The 6,253-nt window shown below is 42.1% G+C and overlaps 1 pseudogene; it reads right to left on the reverse strand.

The window, feature by feature from the left end:
- Positions 1-7: 7 nt before the first annotated feature.
- On the reverse strand, positions 8-2,807 carry LOC119345508 (annotated as a pseudogene).
- Positions 2,808-6,253: the final 3,446 nt, after the last annotated feature.

The raw sequence follows: 6,253 nt of genomic DNA on the forward strand, positions 1-6,253 counted from the left end.
GTAAAATGTTGTTGCTAGTGACATCTCGATGGATTATAGGTGGACTGCATTCGTGGTGCAAATAAGATATTGCCTGAGCCACATCAGTTGCAAGAGCAATTCTCTTCTTCCAATCTAATTCCTTTGCTAGCTCCTCATTTTCTAATGTCCCATGGAGACTTCCCTGCTGAATGTAGTCATAGACGAGAAATTTATACGCTCGATTGGAGCAGAATCCATACATTTTGACAATGCTTTGTTGTCGAATCTGTGATAAGATTTCCATTTCACTACGGAATCTTCTTTCATCGTCCAACTCTTCTTCGGTCTGATGAAGCTTCTTCACAGCAACTAGCTGCCCGTCTTGGAGCTCTGCCTTATAGACTTTGCCGTATCCTCCTGTTCCAATGATGTACTTATCATCGAAGTCTTCTGTTGCCCTTATAATGTCATCAAATGCTAATCTTCCATCAAAATTCCAAACAGAGAATAGGTCCCTTCCTTCAGCAGTAACAATTTCTTGTGGTTTTCTCTTGTTACGCCTAAGCATTATTATGACAACAATTGCGGCAACAATGCCGAAACCCACAACAAGAACAATAGGCAAAAGCAAACCAAGTGTATTTCGTTTATGGCGACCAACTGCTACTGGAGTTGAATAACAAGGTGGGAGGCCAGAGATGTTACCACATAGACCTTGAAGAAACCAACTCGCCGAAGCATTTTGGAGTAGCCGTGTTGATGGGCCGATTGGTCCTTCCAAGTCATTGTAGGACACATCAAGTGTTCAAAGGCTCACCATGCTTGCAAAGGAGGACGGAATGCTGCCACTGAACTGATTATATGATAAATTCAGAAATTCTAGCATCTCTAACTTCCCAAGTTGCTGTGGCAACACACCGCTGAGTTTATTGTTGCTCACATCTAACATGATCTGCAGGGCTGCTAAATTTCCAATTGCACCAGGCAAACTCCCACTGAAGTTGTTGTTGTTGATCTTCAGGGACTGTAGTTTCATGCAGACCCCTAGTTCGTCTGGTATTGAACCACCCAGTCTGTTCCCGGATATATCAAGGTGTCCTAGATTGCTCAGCTTTACTATCTGGGTAGGAATGGATCCAGATAATTAGTTCGATGATAAGTTCAGGCTGTATAGGTTTGCTAAAGTGCAGATTTCTGGTGGAATCTCACCGCTGAGATGATTAGAATGAAGTTTTAGGTCTACTAGGTTGGACAATTTAGAAAGGATTGGAGGTATGGAACCTGTGATCATATTTCGTGATAGGTATAGTATCGTTAGTTGAGTACATGCACATAGATTTGGTGAGATCTGTCCAGTGAGTCTATTTGATGACAAGACCATCCATATGAGTTGCGGATACACACCAAAATGTTGAGATACATCTCCTGTTAGTTTGTTCGAGTGAAGGTCAATTTTAACCAAACTCGTACATGTCTTTAAACTAATTGGAACGGGGCCACTGAACATATTAGAAGAGGCCATGAGTTCTTGAAGTCTGCCACCTAAACATATATTTCCGGGTAAATGTCCTGAAAGTGAGTGGTTAGTCAGTGCAAGTTCAACAAGGTTGATGAGATCTCCAAATTCTTGAGGAAGAGAGCCTGATAATTTGTTATCAAAGATTTGCATTATTTGGATGCTTTGCAACTTTCCAAAAGTTTTTGGTATTGATCCCGAAATTTGGTTCTGAAACAAGGCTAAATATTCGAGGTTCATTAGATTGCCAATTTCCTCGGGGATAGAACCGGTTATCTGATTTCCAGAGAGGGTCAGTTCTACTAGCTTGGTTATATATCCTAAGATGCTAGGAATAGAGCCAGATATTTGGTTGTCATCCAATTGTAAAACCTGGAGATTTTGCAAGATGCCCAACTCTAAAGGTATTGGACCTCCGATTTGATTTGTATAGAGAAAAAGCTCATTGAGCATAGCAAGGTTCCCTATTTCTGGGGGTATTGAACCTGTGATTTGATTTTCATAGAGAATAAGCTCGGTCATCTTAGTGAGATTTGTTATGGAGATTGGAATTGGACCTGAAAAATCATTTGCACTAAGATGAAGACTTTGGAAATGGGCTAGCCTGTCTAGTTCTTGGGGTATAGGCCCTGAAAGTTGATTACCAAACAGGTATAAAGTATTTAGTTGGGTCAAATTTCCAAGGGTTTTCGGTAACAGGACACTTAAGGTGGTGTTACTCAGCTGTAGAAGTTGTAGTTTGACAAGCCTTCCAATCTCCTCAGGAATGGGACCTAAGACCATGTTTTGGTGGATGATAAGTTCAGTTAACATTGTTAGGTTACCCAAAGACGGAGGGATATGTCCGGTGAATCTGTTAAATGAGAGGTCAAGCAGCCTGAGACTTTGAAGTTCTCCTATCTCTTTAGGAATTCTTCCTGTGAGCTGGTTCTGCTGAATGTCAAGTACCGAAAGTGCTGACAGGGACCTGATACTAGTGGGCAGTGCACCATGATGACTATTGTTGTGAAGGTCAATGAATGCAAGGGGATGGAAGAGCCGAGAAGTTGAGCTCACCAAGCTGGCCACGGATGCCAGCACCCGGCAGGGAGATGTTGGTTACCACTGAGGGCATGCAGCGACCATGGCGAACAACCATGCACATGATGCCCGTCCAGTTGCAGGGGCTAGTGTTTTCCTGCCAAGAGCTCATCTGCAGTGGTGGACTTGCAAGTGTAGCTTTCCAGTGGAGGAGGGCCATTTGTTGAGACCTCAGTGAGATCCCTCCATGGTGTGCTCCATGTGCTTCTTCCAAGAGAAGAAGGCATGGCACCAGCAGTAGGCAGAGGCACAACAGTTTTGTTCATAAGCATGGAGATTTATCAAAGTAGCTAGCTGGCACCTCATCTGTGTCTAGATTGTTAGAAAGGAAAAAATGACGCTACAGGCAGGCCACATCATCAAATTAAACTAGCTATCACCATAGTTAAGTAGCAAGCAGAGCCTGAATAATGAACTATCTAAGAGAATAAGTACACAGAAACGAGATAGAATTGACGCAAGCAATTCCGCAAGAAGACCCACGGCCGGGCTTACTTTAATTCTGAATCATACACAGAAAGCAATTCTCGCAGAACCATGTGTATGCGATCCAGTCAAGTGAGGCTGAATCCGAACCAACTTATTTTTTTTTAGAACTTATTTGGAGGCACCGAATTAATAAGATGGAAATCAGAGCATATATGCAAATTAGTTAGTACTTGTAGGTCTTGGTTGGGCAAGAAAGAAAGTCGGGAAATCATTTTGCCACATCCGATGAGTTGAGTTCACAGGGTGCAGTTATTAATAGATAACACCAATCTAAAATCTGTTCAACTAGAAATACAACTCAGTATTTTCTGCAACCATAGGCAAAAAGCTTACTTTCTGCTAGTACTAGCTAGGAGAATGGCTTTACAACATTAACGAACTTTGAGCACTTTCTGCTGTATCTGTCGAAAACTTAACTGTGTGTTGTTCATAAGCATGGAGATTTATTAAAGTAGCTACCTTGCACCTTATCTGTCTCTAGATTGTTATGTTAGAAAGAAAAAATGACGCTGCAGGCAGGCCACATCATTAAATTAAACTAGCTACCACCATGATTAAGTAGAAGAGGCTGAATGATGAGCTAGAATTGAAGCAAACAATTATGCAAGCAGAATTACTACTAATTGCTGAATCTGAAAATGAAAAGCAGAGCATATATGCAAATTAGTTAGTACGTACTTGTAGATCTTGGTTGGGAAAGAAAGAAAGGAGGGAAATCAATCAATCATTTTGCCAGCCACAGCCGATGAGTTGAGTTGAGTTCACAGGGCCAATCTAATATCTGTCTGTTCAACTAGAAATACTACTCGTACTATTTGCTGCAAAATTCTACTCCCTCCGTTCCAAAATATTTGTCTTTCTAGACATTTCAAATGGACTATAACATACAGATGTATATAGACATATTTTAGAGTGTAGATTCACTCATTTTGCTCCGTATGTAGTCACTTATTGGAATTTTGTTGGAATCTCTAGAAAGACAAATATTTAGGAACGGAGGAAGTACTTCCTAGCAGTAAGTATGAGAATGGCTTTACAACATTCACGGACTTTATGGATGATACAACAAAGAATGTGGTGTGGTTTCCCCTATCAAGAAAAAGAAAGCGAATCGAAAGAAAAAAACAAACCGTGTACATGTCGAATCGGGTCGGGGAAAGGGGTCGGGAGAAGCGAAAAACGGCGGTACCTTGAGCACGACGACCTCGGAGATAGAAACGACAGTAGCCGCCGCCGGTCGACCTCGCCGGAGAGGCGGAGGAGAGTGACGCCGCTAGCTTCTTTGATTCGGGGGAGGGGAGAGTGTAGCAAACCCTAGCTAGCTAGTCTCTCGCTGGCAGCGCATTTCTCCAGCGGAGCAGAGGAAGATGTGGGCTGCCTCCCTCCTCACATGGGCCATCCTGGAAGTGGAATGTCTACGGCCCGACGGGGCGCTGTTTTCGGCTTTCTAGACCTTTTTTGTTTATGAAAACACCGATTTTTTTCTTTCTAAAAGTAATAAAACAATAAAAAAACTATAAAATTTCCTGTAACATTTTCCATTTCTCAATTTTTCTTTCACATTTTCAAATAAATGTTCACGGTTTCAAAAATTGCCCGGAATTTCATAAATGTTCACAACTTCAACAAATTTGTTTATGCTTTAAAAAAATATTTTTCACACATTCAAGGAATGTTCGTGCTTTCAAAAACTATTTTCAGTTTTTAAAACATGATTTCCTGTGTTTGAACATTTATTCATAAATTCAAAATTGTTCGCACTTTTTCAAAACATACACTTTAAAAAAATGTTCCTCAATTTGTTTTAGAAATGTCTACTACAGTAATTGATTCCGGTTCACTACATTGGCAAGGGATGATTCGCTACAGTTCCGATTTGCTATAATGGTGTTGTTCGGTTTTGTGCCTCCGGTTGGTTCAATAAGGTACACCCCGCCTTACATTCAACAGCACTTGTCAGCTCCGGTGGCTAGGAACACGCATCCACCAGCGTCTCGTTACCGGGTCGATTCCTCTACACGCGTTGCGCTTTTTTTATGATTTTTTTCGTCCCACAGTATCGCTTGATGTGATACCGCCCAATGGGTGAATAACTTGGGTAATCAATACATGAGGAGATGAAGATTTATCTCTATGTTTACTCCCTGATAAGAAACCTAATCACCATTGGAGAGATGTTGGTAACCATGAAGTTCCTCCAACACCACCGAAGGCTCGTGTTCTTCTCCACAAAGTTGGCTCTCAATCGTCACGTCTAGCTGCATCCTCCACTTCGAAGATGGCAAGTTTCACAATGAAGCTGCATGGTGCCCCCATGTGTGTGTTTTTTTTGGTATGTAAGGACAATCCCTATGGATTAGTGTTTGTATTGAGTTATACTTGAAGGTTTATCCATAGGCAATAATGCTTGGAGACCATATGTTCGATTCAAAGTTGAAAGAAGAGGACAATGAAAGAAGATGGAGTCCTTGTGTGCGACTCAAAGGTTGTCTTGCTCTAGCTTGTGAGTTAAGTCATGGAGGATCAAGATCCGGAGAAGATGATTACAAGAGAAGAGTTCAAATGAAGAATGCATTATATATCTCAAAACACTGTGATATGATGTACGTACACGTCTATGGGTGACGATAGTACTGTACGCGACCATGCCATCGCCATAGCCTCACTGTGTGCCCACCACTCCTTACCAAACTACTTTTCCGCGTTGATGCCACACCATGTTGCTTTTCCGGTAACTTGTGGCCCTGCTGCATCTCTATCGTCATCAACTCCATGCTCATGAACCATTTTTGCAGCATCCCGCCAATGAGCCGCTATTGTCAACCGTTGGGCGATGTTGCGCGTACGTCACGTCGCCATGGCTATTCAGGTTCAACATGGCGTGATGTACTTGTGTTTATGGATAGTCTTCGAGTGGATCACATGTGTGACGTCTCTGTCATAGCATTGTGGTTGCCCGATTGTTGGTCTCCGACCGCCACTTATGCTTTTTTGGGTCATGTGTCTGGACGCGATTCTTATATCGAGTGATTTGCTTAACACGCATAGAAAACATAGAATTAACAAGTTGGATAATCGATACAACGACCCTAGTAGCGTGGCAAAGCGCCCGGCCGCTTCTTATACCTTGTTAAAAGTGAAAGCACATCACAAATGTCCCGAGTGCTACATCTTCCTTCCGCTCACCTGCTGTCAAATCGGGAAAAA

Source organism: Triticum dicoccoides, unplaced genomic scaffold (assembly GCF_002162155.2).
Source record: "Triticum dicoccoides isolate Atlit2015 ecotype Zavitan unplaced genomic scaffold, WEW_v2.0 scaffold245080, whole genome shotgun sequence".
Taxonomy (NCBI): Eukaryota; Viridiplantae; Streptophyta; class Magnoliopsida; order Poales; family Poaceae; genus Triticum; species Triticum dicoccoides.